This window comes from Anas platyrhynchos, chromosome 13, assembly GCF_047663525.1.
Source record: "Anas platyrhynchos isolate ZD024472 breed Pekin duck chromosome 13, IASCAAS_PekinDuck_T2T, whole genome shotgun sequence".
NCBI lineage: Eukaryota > Metazoa > Chordata > Aves > Anseriformes > Anatidae > Anas > Anas platyrhynchos.
Genome location: NC_092599.1, coordinates 14,150,238 through 14,168,317, shown reverse-complemented (window position 1 = coordinate 14,168,317; position 18,080 = coordinate 14,150,238). Strand labels below are relative to the sequence as shown.

The window sequence follows — 18,080 nt, the reverse complement described above, 5'->3', positions numbered from 1 at the left end:
CCTCTTAAATCTGCTCTCCCAGAAACTCAGCCAGCACATCTCAAGGCTCAGCTCTGGCCAGCAGTGTGTCCTTCATGAATCCAGCTGCGACTGGCCCTCGTCTGACACAGGGCAGCTCCTGGTGACCACTAAAGGCCATTCCTATAGCTTCCCTGCCATCAAAACCTTGGCCTGTAAACTCACCTCACACAGACATAGCCCCATTTCAAACGGATGATTCTCCCATCTTACAGTTGGTACAGCTCCTGCTATACTACACTGCCAAAAGGAACCCAACACAGTTCAGTGACTGCAGCAACTTTTTTTTTTTTCCTATTTCTTCTCCTTTTTCAGGATCCATAAGCACGTTTATCCTTTCAGAGCTCACAGAACAGCCCTGCAGTCTTCACCCAGATTGTACTTTAATGAGACTAGAAAGACAAAACAGCCCTGTAGTCAGCTTGAACGTGCCCTTTTGCTTGACTCTACCTGCATAAGCAGTCAATCTAGTAGAGGGAAGAGGTCAGCTACAGGTTGACAATATGAATATGGATGGGCTAAATTTAAGTAGGAGGGCTGATGGCACAAGGCAACAGCAAGTAACATACATGTCAGTTCTTTCTGACATGAACTGAAGATACACTTCAGTTCTTTCCCTTGTAAGTGCTTTGAGTTTAAAAACAAAAAGATATATTACAGGTTCACAGTAGCTATGAGGTAGCCCTGCACATTAACTAGCTATACTCTGACTTGTAATGCTTGCCTAACACATTGGTAGGGACATTCCAACATCTTAAAAGCAGGATTGGTATTTTACAGTGATTAAGACCATACACAACATCTGGTGCAAAGAACAGTAACCATCGGGTTCGTTGCAGGCCTTTTCTCTTTGAAATAGGTGTTTGGAAGCACTCTGCCTCCAGATTGTGCCAAAATCCTTTAGAAACTCTCACTAGCACTTGCCTTAGAAATAAGGACTACACAATCAAAATAGTCTTGGTTGCCTCCACAGCATCACACTGCATGTAAATGCAGTTCAGTAGCACAGTGCACAAGATGTGCCAGTAACCTGAAAACAGGTGTCAGACAGAAACACCGCTCTTAATAGAGGAGAACTTCCCTCCACTCTCTCTGGTCCACTTTACAGGTACTGCAACCAAAATAGCGCACGCTGTATTTATAGGTCCACAAAGTACTCCAGGAGGCTTAGTCATCAGTGTGACGATGGACACACCCCTCCTTCAAGGTCTAAAAATAGGAGACTGTTAAGGACTTCTGAGCTGGACTTGGTAAGCAATGTAGTACTACTCACCGTCAGCAGAGAAATGTTATTAGCTTCAGGTTTCCCTGCAGTTACTTACCCAGTGATACCTGACTCCTCCTTAACTACTTGCCTGGAGCATAGCTAATGATTACATGATTAATCTGTACAACCCTTGACTCTAAACAAGGGCTGATAACTCTTGTTGACAAGAGCAGTTGACAAAAGTGCTTTCCTAGTCCCTCCAACACACACTACTTCAAACAAAACACATTCTTAAAAGGCAGAGGCAAGGACAATTGAGCCCATTTGTATTACTTAATTTTAAGTACACACATTCACAGGCATGAACAGCAGAAAATGGCTTTGCTGTCTTCAAAGCGAAAGTGAAACTTGAACTTTGCTTCAAGTGAATGGAAGCAGGTTACACACCTGGTAAAAAAAAGTTCCAATATTAAACTTAAAATGGTAACAAATCCTGAGCTTTACATGCAATCATTTCCCAAGACAGGTTTTAGCAGAATTAAGGGGTTTAAAAAAATAAAAAATAATGAGAGCTCACTTGGTGAAACCCCTCAATCCCAGTTTTTGTGCCTTTTTTCATCAAACCTATCTGGTGTTTCTCAGCTTGTTGACAGTACAGACTTCATTAATCCAGGTCTTCCTTCCACTGCTCTTTCAAAGGGTGCACCAAAATGAGATTTCCAATAAGTCACAGCTGATGCATTCACAACTGAACAGCCGAAACACACAAAGGGAATTATTCCACTTAATCCCCTGTATAGTATCTATTTCCTTCTTTGTTCTCCAAACCCAAAACACTGACCTCAGCTCTCATAAAACTTCATACACCATGCCTAAAACTCCTGGTGATATCGGAAGTTCTACTGCTTATCTGCAATTAGCTGCTATTTCAACTGCCAAAAATCATCTTCAGGATTAAGTGCTCTGCATCCTGTTATGATTGCCTCTCTCTTCCATTTGTGTGCCAATGGATAAAGAGCATTCAAGAGCAGTGGGGGGAGAAGCAAGAAAAATGAAAATAAGCAACCAAAACAGCCACGTATCGTACAGACTCACCACCAATTTCCCTAGAACATGCATTTTTTTTTTCCTTTTGCTTGTTGTGGTCTAGAAAAATGTGGAAGTGTTCTGTGCAGCTGTAATATCAGAGAAATAAATTACTTAAGCATCTCGCTTTACCAAACTAGTACTTCCACACAGTGTTACAACAGAACAGTTTCAGACCACGACTGTGGAATGAAAGTAGTTAATTCAGATAATAATTGTCCAAAACCATCCTGATTAATCTGCTAGACACTATTTCTATGAAAAGCACCTTCGCTAAAATCCCCAAGAAAAGCAGGTCAGTGTTTAACCTCTGCTGTACAAAAAGAAAGTAGGATAAGCAACAGAATGATAGACAGGTAACTAACTGGCATCCCAAATATGTTTTCTGACAAGTCGTCTCCAGTGGAAACAGAAGCTAAGAATATAAATGGGCAAAACTCCTTCCATTCTGGGTGTTAGTCTTGATTTTAATACTTAATTGACAAACTGCTTAACTCCACCAGTTTGCACTCTTGCTGCTGACAGATGAGGTTGACATTACTTATAAGAAAGGTTTGAGAATCCACCTTCAGGCATTTGTCTTCATAAAGCTAAAGGGAAGATGGTAGCACTAAATTTGTGACTGTGCCCAGAGGTCTAGAGAAGATAGACTTCATTTTGAATCCTTTTTCTAGCATACACCTACCTAGATGCATTTTATTTAAGTGATTTAGTTGATTAAGTCCTCTCTGTACGTAATTTGAACATACACTTTTGAATTTTAGATGCTGGCTGAGCAAAAATAAAGGATTTCTGGACATGGCTCCACTCAGGACAGTGTCAAAAGGGCACAGACTTAAAGAATCTTTTCCCACAAGGTGTGTCCCTTCCCGGGTTGTCATCCGACAGACGCATGAGAAACACCCACTGACCACAGAAGAGAATAGCCTAAGGGACAAAGGTGACAGCTGTACAAACATATTTTCAATGCCAGGTTTATCTAGGACAGTGAAATATTTGTTTCTCAGCCTTCTGAAGCATCATACATGGTCATCTCCCACCATTACCAAGAGAACTGAAAGGCAGAGCACTGCAATATCTGATTTCACAGAAAAGCCAAACGTCTTGTAAATGAAGAAGTCAGCTTTTGCCTGCGGCAAAATTTACAAAACCTCTTGACACTGCTTAAAAGGCTGGGTTTGTTTTGTTTTTCTACCTCCTGGCTCTCCCTTACAAATACTTGGGCCACATTCAGTTTTAGCATCCAAATTACAAAGTATCCATGGCATGCTTGACACAGCTCCAGGACAACAGTGTCAGGCAGGCTCCTCTCTGCTGCAGAATGGCACAGTCACCAGCATCTGCCAGGACAGTCTGCGACTTCTCTCCAAGAGTGACTCAGTGCAGAAAGAAAAGCAGAAGAAGGATGTAAGTAGAAGGGTGAAGCTTTGTCTCTGTTTGGCATACAAGGGAAAATAAGTTAACTCATTGAACACAGGAAATCAGAAGGAAATAATTTAGTGAAGAAATGGGGACTCCCTTTAGTAACTGGTCCAGCATTAGTAGAGGAAACAGTTGATGAGTTAGATTCTGATAAGGCCAAAGGGACCCTGCCTTGCTTGGGTACTTACTCACCAGTCATAGGTGTTAACATTTGGCCTGCATCAAGATGAATCCAGAAACTGATAGCTCAAAGGGCTAAGTAATAGAAGGGCAAGTCATAGAAGGGATTTTTCACCCTTATGAATAGAAACCAGTCTTGTCCTCCTTTACTGCTTCTATCTTGGGCCTTCAGACTGCCTGTGAACTACACTACAGGAATCAACAGAATTGGAGGAAAGAAATCTGCTGCCTTCCACTAAAACATGTCCTTGAAACTCTCAAACATTGACAGTTTTACGAACTGAGGTTGATGCAAGTGATAGGAACATAGTCCTGTGCTCTCTGTTCTTATAGTTCAACTTAGGTTTTTCTCGACATTATTTTAAGCAGTGCAATTAATTTCATAAGATCTTAAGAAAACCAAGCAAACTTGAACAGAATAAAAGGTACGCAGCAGAGCTGGTCAGAAATCCCTCCACGAAGTACTAAAATAGAACTTCTGATCAGGGAAAACCTACCTGGGTGATGGCACTGGTGCTATTTTGCTGGCTTCCAGTCAGAGTCACCACAGCACACCCTGAGGTGCCAAAAGAAACTTAAATCAGCCACCACTAGTTACGAAAAACCAACATTTACTGTGCAGTGGAAGAAAGGTGAGGGCATAAAGGGGAAGTCTCGCAGTGACACAAAAAGTCTGGATCACAAAAACCTTGGGGCATTGGCAGCTTTTTTCAGGTTCCAGGACATGTGCTCAGTCTGCATGGCCAGACCATTCAAGACAAAACAAGCAGGCTCAGAGAGGAGAAATGTTGAAACTGCAGGCCAGATGGTATGAACGTTAGGTGACGTGTTTTATTCCTCAGCCCAGACAAGCTCTGAATACTCCTCAGCTAAATGCATGCTCCACTTAATCTAATTTCTCAGGTGTCAAGCGGCTTTAAGACTTGCATGGCTTAACATTTGTGAAACCTTCTGAAGACGCAAACAGAACTTAAATACCAGTGTACCTGAAACTAACAGGCTTTTTCCTGTAACTGTCACATTGCTTACATTGCACCTGAGTCACAGCATGGAAATCTTACTGAGGCACAGATTCTCCTGGTAAGAGTATCCACATGAAAACAGGAACATAAAAAAAACAAGAATTACACCTGAGTCAGCATCAACAACCAGACTGAATCACTGTCAGGCAAACAAGGAAGTTAAAACTGTATAACAGGTATTTTGATTGGAAATTTCCTCTTTCATATAACTTGAAGTATTTTAACGTTTTTTTGTTGCAGAAATTGATCAGAGGGATATTGTGGAACAGACTCATGGAAAATTAAATGTTCTCAAAGATAGGTATCAAATTTACAGTAATAAGCTGACGTCCCCTAAAACCAAACACTTGGCTATTGATCTATAGTGATAGAAATTTTTTATTTTTTTTACTTATTTGATAAATAACAGTGCAGACATGAACTTATGTGGCTAGAACAGTTTTCCCATCATCACATGTAATCACATTATTTGCTTGTTCAGACTACAGCACCCCAAAATTTCTCCAAAGAAAAAACTTTCCTGGTATAGAAAACCAAAACCAAATGCAGAGAATACACATGTAACTGCATAAGATATGCTGACTTTTACCCTAAAAGGTGTCCAATGCACACTGAGTAAAACATGAGTATTTGTATTTCATAGGTGCCATGGAAGGGAGCACGTTGCCTCTTTAGCAGGTAAAACAGCATTGTGAGAGTACTGTAAGCGGAGAATAATCCACGCTGGTGAAACCACAAGAATGGAAAGTCAGGAGAGTAGCACTGCAGTTACGTGTGATGTGCTTTGTCCAGGTACCTTGCATCAAAGGTTATCCTGTTCTTTACTGTTGAAGTGCCAGAGGATTGGAATTCTGATTGCTGTACTCACAGCTGAATTTACCAGTCTTTGCTTGAGCCAAAGGCTTCACACAATCCTCAGACATATCCTCTACAGGCTAGACCAGATAGACGGAACCCATGTTAAATTCAGGGGTATTCTTCACTCTTCTCACCCAGTAGGTCATCCACTGGCCTTAGCACCCAACCTCTCTTACACCCAATGTGCTTACAAAGGAAGTTACTCTGCACCACTGAAGTCACAGGATGGAACTGTCACCAACTGCACTTAACTTCTCCATCAGCTTCGGCTTTTGATCCATAGCTTGGTCTCTGGCAACCCATTGTACGTGGCAATGATTCTACACATTAGGAAACCTTCATTTAGCCATGACATTTTGCTACCAGATTTTACTGGCACTAGTTAAAAAAAATATTTTCCATTTTTACTGAGTTAGTGTTATTAAAATTAAGTATTCCTAATCAAACATATTAAACTTATAAACTTACTTTATAAATACATACTTTTCAGTGGTCTGTGGGGATAGGAAAAGGAGCAATGGCCACAAAGTGGATCATGGGAAGTTCCACACCAATATGCAAAAGAACTTCTTCACAGTGAGGGTGACGGAGCACTGGAAGAGGCTGCCCAGGGAGGTTGTGGAATCTCCTTCTCTGGAGATATTCAGGACAAGTCTGGATGCCTACCTGGGCAGCCTGCTCTAGGGAACCTGCTTTGGCAAAAGGGTTGGACCCAATGACCTCTTGAGCTCCTTTCCAACCCCTATAATTCTGTGATTCTGTAAAACCGTTTTGAAAAAAATAAGTGTTTCAACACACAGCAACAAAAGACAATATAAAGTTTTCATGGTGATTTGGACAGAAAAGATAAAGCAAATATAGTTCTTAATTTTAATCTGATTACAGGTCATAAAAATGATTCCCACTAACCCTAAAGTTTGAGGAAAAAATATTTCCCTTGTAGACTTCTTCAAGAGGAGGTAGAAACTAGATGGACCCTGTTTTTAAAATCAATGGCCTAATCAAATGTTTCTGGCAGACACTGCATACGATAAAAAAGTACCTTAAAAATACTATAAAAAAGACTATTTTAGAGTTCTTTGAAAAACGTTGGAGTGAGAAAAAGTGAGATTTTTAGTGACTTGCTGTCATTGGTCAAGTAGCATTAAATAATTTTTGTCTAGGAAATACTTAGGGGAGAAGAAGCTTTCATTATTCTGAATCTTTGTTCTTAAAATGGAAGTATGAGAAACAATCATCATTCCACTCAGTTCATTCCTGAAGAACCCTGGAGCTGGCATGTTCACTTCTAAAGAGTCTGAAGTAAACAGACAGATCACGGGTAAAGAAACAAAAGGCATTGCCTATATCTTTTAAAAAGTCTTTCTGTGAAAGAGACCAAACAGTCTGCATTAGTGGCGTCTACATCTGTGATGTTATTGTAAAGTATTGCGGGTTTGCATTTTTTTTTTTCTCCTGAAGGAAACTCTTTTTTCACCTGGAAGAAAACATTTCAAATCTCTAGCTAGCAAAATCAGTTCAGGAAGGATCCTGAAGATAAACTCAGATCATTCTGGGTTGGGCTGAATTTCCTCTGCCTTACTCTACAAATTTCTCTATCCCAAATCTCTTCTAACACCCTTATCAACCTCTTGAATAAACCTTACTCCTCACTTGCCTACCTCACCCATGGTCACTCACCTGTCCCTTCACCAAGGAGCATCCTTCCCTTTTTATTTACATGAGTATCTCCTTCAATATATTCACATCTTGAATTTAAGAAGCTATACTACTAAACTGACTACTATGTCATTATCTAAACCACTCAGCCATACTTTCTACTTATTTCCTTCCCCCTTAGAGGTCATGTCTTTTAAAATCATTAATATTCTGAATTTAGACATGGTTGCTGAAGAGGACTCCTTCAGGTACAACCACAGTAAACAATAGTAAATAATAATAAATTCAAATGGTTGCATAAGAATGTCAGCTATCACTGAAGCTTCTAGCCACCACAGCTGCAAGACAAAAGCATAAAGCTATGACCCAAACACACTCTAAATATTTAGAAAACAAATTCCTTCTTTTCATTTTTTTTTTTTTTTTACATTTTTTTCTTGATTTCTAATAACTTCAACAGCAAAATTATCAGCCATGATGCTGTGACAATTTCAAGCCAAAATTTGGCAGTCATTTGACAGTACGTGTGATAGCAAATACCACTGGGAAGAATCACATAATGAAAAGTGTTCTTTCCACACTTCTACACAGGTTCATCAGGTTAGAATGCAACATCCTGTTTTGTTTTGTTTTTGTTCTGGTCTTTCAAACTTATTTCTTCTGCTTATTGTAAAGCACAAACCGAAAATAAAAGGGTCCACATGACAAGTGTACTTTGCAAAGAACATAATAGGATTAGGGAAACAGTAGCATTCCTTGTTGAAAAATCACCTTGCTCCCTATTTATGAAGCTTGGACTTCACTTAACTATTTAGGAAAGCGTCTTACAGACCAGCAGGCAGTCACAAGTGGAAGGCATGGAACACAAGAGAATCAGGCCACAAGTGCAAGGAAAAATGAACTTCTTTCACCTCTGCTGTGCACTACTGAAAGAAAAAAAGTAGTGTTTAAACAATTACTGTGGACTCATTAAAGTAAAATATTCCATCTCACTCCCCAAAACGGTATTCAACAACCAGAATGAGTCACATAGAAAGAACATGGGAAATGGAAAGGAAGCACAACAATATAGATGAAAAAGTTCACATCTAAATGATATTCACTATCCCAATTCATCAAGAAATCTAACTCAAGTCCAACTTATCTCAAGATGTTGAATTACCTTGATGTCCCTTAGGAGTTGTATTTATGTCCCACTTACTACATTCCTGCTGTCAAAGACAAACGTGGTTTATTTCCCTCTGCAAGTATATTGGAACAACAATACAAAACAGTTTTCCTTACAGGAAAAACAGAAATGTGAGCCTTTTCCATTCTGTGAGACTAAGATGAGCAGCTTCTAATTCATGAGGAAAATCATCCTGATTTTGCAGCCGATGTTTGCAATGAGTAAGAGTTACAAGCTAAGTGATGAAACTTGACACCCTAGGCAATCAGATCTTGACAGAGAAAACAAGCTTCAGGATCTATGGAAGTGAACTCTGCACTATATTTCCATTTGATGTCAAACTTCCTTGTGGATAAAAGTCCTGAATATATTTTTAATGCATGCCTGCATACCACTGCCTTAGACAGTTTTCTTCAGGAAGGCTCATTTTAGATGTTTCACTCACAGTGCAAATAAACAGTACAAAAAGGTCACTAACTTTAAGACTTTGCTTGCTTTCACCAGGACCTGCATTCTTTCATGTCCCCTGGGGCCTATTTGCATGAATGATTTTGTATTTGAAGTTCCTTACCTGTACTTTACATATGTCTGAGATAACACAATACAGTAGCTTAGAAGAAGTTACAGAAGTTACTCTAGACTTAAATTCTTTGAAATGAAGTTTTCAGCAGACAGTGCTCAGGGTTCTCTATTTTAATTGTTCTTCATCTTTTTTCCTCAGTGAAGAATGTTTTTGTTCCCTGCTTAAGGAAGAGTGACCCTCAAAAGTAAGCCTGATCAAGGACTTCAGACGTTTCACCTGAGTGCTCTATGAGGTTGTGCAGAGCTGCAGTGAGGCATCAACATAACAGTAAGAGCTTTTCCTCAAAGGTGTCCTTTTCAGACCCCTCTCTTTTATCTTGTAATCCCTAGATTCAAAGCCTGGAAACCCCAGTATATCAGGACCCCACTTAAACACTGGCTGAATTGCATCAAATCTTCTTTTGAAACAATCAATGGTCCAGAGCAGAGTTTTAAGTTACCAGGGTTATAAATGACAGATAATACATGAGTAAGAAGGAAAGAACAAAACCACAAGAGCACAGAGAGCTGAGCTCCCATTCCATTCTTCCAGTCCATACAACACTTAATGCATTTCACTAAAAAAGAAATACGGTAGTTATAACTAAATAACATATAACAATCCTTACAATTGTCCTGGTTTCAGTTAGCACAAAAAAACTTAAAGTGTCAGATTACTTCATGCTCCACAAAGGTCCTTGATATGTAGCTAGCTATTCTGAAACACAAGTTAACAAGAAACTAGGCACCATGTTCTGCAAGCACGTGCTCTGTGGATGAACTCTTCAGAACAGCAGCAGCTTGTAACTTAAGCAAACCCAGCTTTTGCACACTCGGGTGTGGTTGCTTTATCTTGATTCTACTTGCACTGCAGCTGAACTTAATCTATTAATATATAACAGTAAGGAGACAGCAATGAACTTAAAACAATAGGTAAAGGGTATTAGTTTCATCTTAGAGAAAGCAAGTGATCGCATGACAGCCCTCCTACTCTGCAGACACTTTACCCTCTGAAACACACTCCAACTTCATGGGCTCACAGAAGACAATCTCTCCCAAATTAGGCACAGTTCTGGCACAACCAGCCCTCCCTCATTTGCAGTGTTAAATATAATAGGAATCAGAATCCCCAAACCCAGCACGTTTCTCTAAAGTATATTCTGAAGTAACGAAAGTTTCTAGAATACAGGGTGGAAACATAATATGAAAACATAAGAAACCAGCGCAAGAACACTAATTAAACAGATACCTGGGTCAAGGTAATTAGCGGAGTCTTAATAAACCCAAACTCACGACTTGTCAACCTTTCTAGTCCCTCAAATCAGATTGGTTAGAAATGCACAGATCTAGATATATCACTCTACTATGCTGAGACAATATTCCATCAAATGATCTGCTATAAGTATTCTTTTGTACATCCACACCTCGCCCTCGGCCACATGAGTTGGCTGCAACCAGCCACAGGGTACCCGTGCCAGCTATTCCTGCCAGCAGCACGGCTGCACCACCACTCTCAGACTGATGCTACACGTTCCCACCACCCCACACCCATGTACGTGCTCAATACCATATGCTCAGATAGAATCAGCCCCCACCTATACTTAACTGGACCGCTTCCTCATTACTGTGGTAACAGCATATGCAGATAGGGAGTCAAGAAAAGGTGAGTCCAGGCTTTTCAATCGATTCCACATGACAGATGAGAGACTTGTTTCCACCAGCCTATGCCTGAAACATGACATTAAATTACCTATTAAACCAGCTACATGTTAACGAGTGTTGGAAAACAAGACAGGTTTGTGTTCAGTCCAGAGCTGCACTGAACCTCAGGTAAGTAGCTTATGTGCTTTTCTGTCTCATGCCAAAACTTCCAGCAGCTTGCAGAGTGAAATTTGAAACTTGGGAAATTATGTACAGCTTAATATACCGCATACAAAAGTAATAGCCATCACGAATGCACATCCGTATTTACCTGGAAGTGAAACAGATTTTCAATAGGAATCGTCACAAAAAGACTGGGGTACCACTATGCTCTGGCACAAGAATTTCTTGACAATAATGAGTTGAAGCATCTCTGCAAAGTAGATATCAGTCTATGTGAGTTTCTGTTCAGAGAAAGTATATTGCAGACATTAATACAAATCTAATTAGCTGTTGCATCTACACCACATGTTCCAGCGCCACTGATTTATTGAGCTTCTCAGAAAATGTACCTGCTACTGAAAGTTTGAGCCAAGAGCTGTAGCCATGTAATATTTTTAGGCTCCGAACAACAGCTTTGTACTTATGTCACAAAGAGAAAAGCAAAGTGATCTGCAATGACTCTTTGTCAATCATGGTACAATTTAAGACATGAAATTATAATTCCATGCTGTCAAGTGAATAGTTTTAGCCAAGAGTTTCTTTTGTTTCTTAGGGTTTGCTTTGATGTTTCTGCAGTATCTTCAGTGAAGTATTTTTGCAGCTTTCTTTTAATGAAACAAAAAGAAGAAAACAGTACATTTCCCAGCAACAAATAGCTACTCAATTTACTGAGGTTTTTTCAATTCCTGTAACTAAAACACACGATACATTTCACCAAAACCAGAACATTATTGGTATTAAAACATGGATTAAGTTCAAAAGATAATTATTCCTAATGCCTAAGAAAGTGTTCCTCAATCTGCAATGACAGTTAATAGCTAAGAGAACAATTAGTCAAATTGTCCTGAATGGGACAATATTCCAGTTGACCTTCTCATAGTCATTAGTATGTCACTTCTGTTAAGGAGGAAGGGAAGGAAAAAAAATAAGTCAGATTTCACCCCCTCCCAGTAGTATTAAAAATGGATGACTTCTGGGCCAGTTATATGAGCTCCTTTAGAAATCCTTAAACAAACCTTTCATATAGGAAAACAAAACAAAAAAATGTCTGTTTTTGTTTGTTTTGGAAAAAAAATCAAGCTGTCAAAAAGTTCTTGCTTTATCCGCAGATTTAAACACTTAATTCCTTTGTTTTACTTAAGTGAATTAAGTCATACTAGCAGGTACTGCTATCACTTTGCCTTTCAGTTTTGTTATTGCTTAGGATAATGAAACAAGCTAGTTCTTCTATGCTACTTCATGTCACCGCAGCCAATGCATTACCTCCCTCACAAGAAGAAAACCTTATATATTTCAGAAATACAAGTTTCAGAGTGTATAAACTTCTATCTGTTGACAAACTACATGGTGAAATATTAAGTTTGTTGTTAACGGCTCAGACAATTAAACTGTGTGCCACTGACCAGAAAAACACTGTCATTGAAACCTGTTTCACATAGTTTGATTTAGGGTCCTGAAGAGGTAAGTAACAAGCCCCTCGAAATGAAAAGGCTTTAGAAACATGAAATCACATTTTACATTTTTTGCTGTTTAGTTTGCATCAGGTAAACAAAGATAAAAAACATACCAGATATTCCCAGTATCCATGTTGAATACTGTGCTAAAATTCCAGTAATAATAGAAAGTTAGTTCAAAGTTGCCCAAACCAGCCACTATTCTCAGCCTTCTCAACATCCCAATCACTCAAAGCATACCAAATTTCTGGCTAGCTATCATTTTAAAACAGGAAAAAAAAAAAAATAGGATTGTGAAAATACCCTTCAAACATATCACCATTAATCACACTTGTTGTACTGGACAAGTCTCCAAAAGCAGCATTTACATTGTCATGTGCAGACTCGCTGCTTTAAATGAAAAAATTAAAAAATACACAAGCTCAGCATTATGGACAAATAAAAATATTTAAATGAACAGCTAATAGGCAAGAAGTGAACAAAAGAAGTTATATATATATAAATCTCAGCATACATCAAAACTACTAAGAGCTACAAGTCAGTCTTTTTACGCAGGCAGAAAGTAACAGGACAAGGGGGAACAGCTTTAAACTAAGAAGAATCTAAGAGCAGAGAGATTTGGATTAGATGTTTGGAGGAAATTCCTTACTGTAAGGATGGTGAGGCCCTGGCCCAGGCTGCCCAGAGGAGCTGTGGCTGCTCCATCCCTGGCAGTGCCCAAGGCCAGGCTGGATGGGGCTGGGGGCAGCCTGGGCTCGTGGGGAAGTGTCCCTGCCCATGGCAGAGGCTGGGACTGGGTGGGATTTGAAGTCTCTTCCATCCCAAACCATCCTCTAATTCTATGACAGTTACAGACAGTGGCTTAGTCATATACTTAGCCTTATGTTTTTCAACAGCCTGCTAATTTTTATGTCTTGGTATTTGCCGCATACTGTTAATCTTTTGAATTATTGTGCATTCAAGTAGGTGGATTACATAGTTCCAGGGAAATTCCATTAGAACTTATCATAAATGAATGCTACCACCTACTATATCATCATGTTTCTGTTGTGCCTACACATTAGTTCGCTCCACGTATTTAACTAGTTTTTCACTAAAGCATTTCAACTCTGAAATTGTACTTTTTCTAAGATGTACTTCTGTACATCTAAATACATTTGAAGTGTACTTTTTCTGTAGATAAGCATCTATGAGGAATTCACTTCAGAAGAATGAGTCATTCTTGCATTTTCAGTTTGTGATGACTGCACTCATGCTTCTATTAGGATCTTTTGCAAGTTCCTAATTACTTGTATACCTGCCTTGATTAAATAAAGATTAAGAATTAAAATCACAACTTTATGATAAAACATAACCTAAGCGTCCCAGTATTAAATCATCTGAAGAACGACTTGCATAAACAATACATTCGTATTCAAAGAATACACCCTGGAGCACACAATTTCTTCTCTGAATATCTTGACTTTTCATCTTTCTTGCCTCCATACCAAAAGAAAAACAGAGACTTTTTTTTTTTTTTTTTTGCTATTACAGATTAAAAATAAATTCACCCAGACCTTGTTAGACAGCACAAGGAATGGATTACTCCAACTAGTTCAAAACAGCACTTGGGTTTTGGCACAAGCACAGATCTCAACTAATGGTGGCTCACGGATTAACAAAGCAATTAAGAAGATAGCTAACCATTCTCAGCAGAGACTTAATTTCGCCTGAGAGGTTTCAGGCTGAGATACAAAGTAATGCAATCTGAAAAGGAGCCACACAAGTTTCCTGTCACCATTCTGGCAACAGCCATCAGCTCTGGAGTCACTACTCCCAGCAGGAATTGAAGAGTTAAGTGTTCCATCTCCAACAGGGACATCTGTTTCAGCCATCTACAAGGTTCCATCTTGTAACCATTTGATCACCAGAAGCAGGACTAAAACTATAGGTATCTTGCATGTTAAGAAATACCCGTAGGATGAATTAAGAGGAACAAAACAAAAAGAAAAGGAAGAGAGGAACAAAGAAACATACATATAACAGAAGGAATATCCAACAGAAGGATATGCCACAGATGACAAAACCAGCAGGAAAAGTCCCCGAGAAGAAAACAATGAGTTAAAGAATAGACAGATCTAAGCTGGAACATTTAGACCTGTGAGCAAGTAGATCCCAGATTCCAGCTCAGACTTGCAGCCAGCTGACAGTACGTGGGAGCAGGCCACAGTGCTCAAGTACCCACTTCCAGGCTCCATATTGCCTGGAAACAAAATAGTTCAGATTAAAGTGATGTTAAAGCTTTCTGCTATGCTATTATACTTCCATAATTTACTGAAATGGCACAAACATAACAAACAAGGTGGCTGTAAGCATTTTTTAAAGTAGCACTTTTAAAAACAAGACTTAAATGTACCTGAATGGGAGTGGCACTTTGAACACCTTTCTTCCTCCCATCTCCAGAGTATCATATAACCAGAATCGGAACTCAGTTCATGCAGAAAGCAAGTCTGATCTTGAAAAGACTTACTGTTTGGAGTAAGCTCAGTTTTAGAAGGTAGACGAGTGAAACGTAGCAGCCAGCCCCAGTCAACTTGAAGACCAGGGGCACACTTACAGACAGGCTTAACTTCAAAAACAAGCAGTTGCAGTATGTGACATGCATGTCTCCCCTTTATAATATACTTACATACATCATACTTATATATTTCACGCTTAATTGCACATGGTCAAAAAAGACATGGAGCAAATGCAAATTGAGCCACTTAAACTCCACATGTAACTGCAATCTAATTTATTCAATCATTTTACATTAGGCTGTTTCATGCATTCCAGAATCATCACAACAGCTCCAGCTGCCAAAAGGCAGAAATTTTGCTACTGTCATTCTGTTCTCCATTTACCCTGCATCTCTTAAGCATAGAAATCTTTCATTGAGTCTATGTAATTCAACAGAGACAGAAAATTGACCATGTTTAGAACAGTTCAGTAGGAAGGGACCTACGTTGATCATCAAGGCCACATGTGTGAACACTTCAGGGCTAACCCAAAGTGAAAGCACATTACTGAGGGCACTATCCAAACACCTCTTGAGCACTGACAGCCACGGGGCATCCAGCACCTCTCCAGGAAGCCTGTCCCAGTGTTCAACCACCCTCACCCTAAATAACTGTTTCCTAACAACCAGCCTGAGCCTCCCCTGCTACATCTTTGTGCCATTCCCATGCGTCCTGACATGAGAAAGAGACTGGCACCTGCCTCTGCACTTCCCCTCCTCAGGGAGCTGCAGAGAGCCATGAGGTTGCCCCCAGCCTCCTTTTCCCCAAACCAGACAAGCCAAGTGGCCTCAGCTTCTCCTCACAGGACATGCCCTCCAGCCCTTCTACACCACTTTTATTGTCTTTTCTGGATGCTTTCATGCACCTTTACATCCCTGGAACCCAGAACAATGCAATATGCAAGGTGAGGTCACACCAGCACTAAACTTAGTGGGACAATCACATCTTTTGACCATCTGGCCATGCTGTGTTTAACACACTCCAAAATGCAGGGGTTTTGCCAGGACAGCTTAGTGACATTTTAATGAGTTAAATCTAAGAATGGAGTACTTCACCAAGCATCAAGGCTGGCACAAGGTACCTAGTGAGAACAAGAAGACAGGAACAAAAAGATGAGGGGTATGACTCCTCATTACAGCAGCAGTGAGCTGTAAAGTTTGTGTTAAGAAGCACGCAGGTAGCAGGCAGATCTTTAGAATTTTTTCCCCTTACTTCACAAAAGTATCCCATGAGTTAAGTCACACTTAAGGAAGATGTCAAGTATCCACAACAGCAGTCAGCACCTACGCAAGATAAAAATCATCTCACCTCCACTTGTGGAAGCCGTGTACAAAGTACCTCCACACATAGAAACAGCTTGGCTCAGACTTTCTGGCTACTCCCCAGAAAAGTCAAATGAAACTGATTTTATACATGTTTGCTACCAAACAGCTGGGGGAGATGTCTATTTCCCCTCCCACCCCCCCAAGGGAGCGATAAAAAGCTATTCTATTTGCTTTAATTCCCTCTAGTTAATGCAGAGGAAACACATTCTTCTATAGAGCAATTCAGAATAGGAACCTATGCCAGGTGCTCTGAACTGTTGGTAGAGGAAAATTGCTTTCTAAGTAACTCCATGGAATAACTACTTTAAAAAAAATGAAAGTAATATCAAATATATTCCTACAGCCCACTTTGCAACATGAAAGTCATTTAAACACCAAAAATTCAGTTAGTCCTATCTATTCCTAAAATGACAGAAAACAGAACTCCACATATGTGCGTGTGGCATTTTATCAAAAGAAAAAACAAAAACACAAAGGACTTTCAGAGCTCCTATGGAATGTTGTCATAATTCCTCAAGGCAACTAGAACAGCCTTAACAACTCTGTAGTTCTTCCAAGTATAAGTGCAGTGCGGTCTAGGAGTGCTTTCTACCTCTAGTATAAAGCAATTGCTTTTTAGCTACACGTTTGCATGCTCTAAGTCTCATAAACAGATTAAACTTCTGTTTTTGTATGGTTACGTGATGACTAAGATGAGCATCTCCCTCCTAGTATTCTAGAAAACAAAATGAAAGCCTGTAATTTAGCTAACTAAAAAAATTTAAGACAAGTTCACATCACACACACATACACACACAAAAAAAAAAGACAAAATACCTGTATTCATGCTAAACCTTCTACTTCTCTAGTTAACAAAACTTTGTAAAAATAATATAGGTTTTAGCAAGAAGAATTCTGCTGTGACAATTCAAGAAAGCATTTGCCATTTCCTTCTACTTACACTGAAGTTATACTCCCCCCCTCAGTAAAAAGGCAAATTGAATGGTTTTGATGGCATGTCATGTTCACAACTCCCAAATGTCAACGTTTAGTTGATTATTCTCAGAATGTCATCTGAAGCAGGAACTTCACCTCATCTACCTACAAGCAATTTTTAGAACATTTGCTTCTAGTCCTGCTATAAACTAGCTGTAGCATGATAAGTTAACAAGAGAAGTATTTAAATAATCCTGCTTTATGAACAACCTGATAAACCTTAACATAGGAATGTTATAGGCTATCCAAAACATGTCCATTTATGAAATGTGATCCCACACAATCCAAAAAGGAAATTACTAAACAGCATCATCTTTTTGTAATTTGGTGGTCTTCCCCCTCCTCCCCCAATAGATATATGGAGACTAAAGCAGTACATCTGGATTTTGATCTGCCCTTCCCCATAGGACAGATTTAAATATATGGGCTTGTTTCAGAAACACCACTTTGTTCTTTTTCAGTGATACTTTTCTACTATACAATGCATTAATCTACATTTAAATAATATAAGGCACACAGTCAACCTGAATTTATTCTACTGCTAAGGAGGAAGGCAAAATCAGTAACACGGGGAATAAACAATGGTTCTCAAGCCCTTGTATAGGTTCAAAACACCAGAACATTTTTCCCCCCTCCTGAAAAGCGTGAGCAGGAAGATACACATTTAACCAGACCAGGAATGACTTCCTCCCTCCCAGTCTGGACTTACCTGAAAACAAAGCTTGGACAAACATAAGAGAAGCAT

At 39.5% G+C, this 18,080-nt stretch overlaps 1 protein-coding gene across 1 annotated transcript in view; it reads right to left on the bottom strand.

Annotated features, from left to right (window-relative positions):
• Positions 1–18,080, bottom strand: part of RFT1 (RFT1 glycolipid translocator homolog) — an 85,393-nt gene that overhangs the window by 58,602 nt on the left and 8,711 nt on the right. The gene's annotated exons all lie outside the window — the stretch shown is intronic.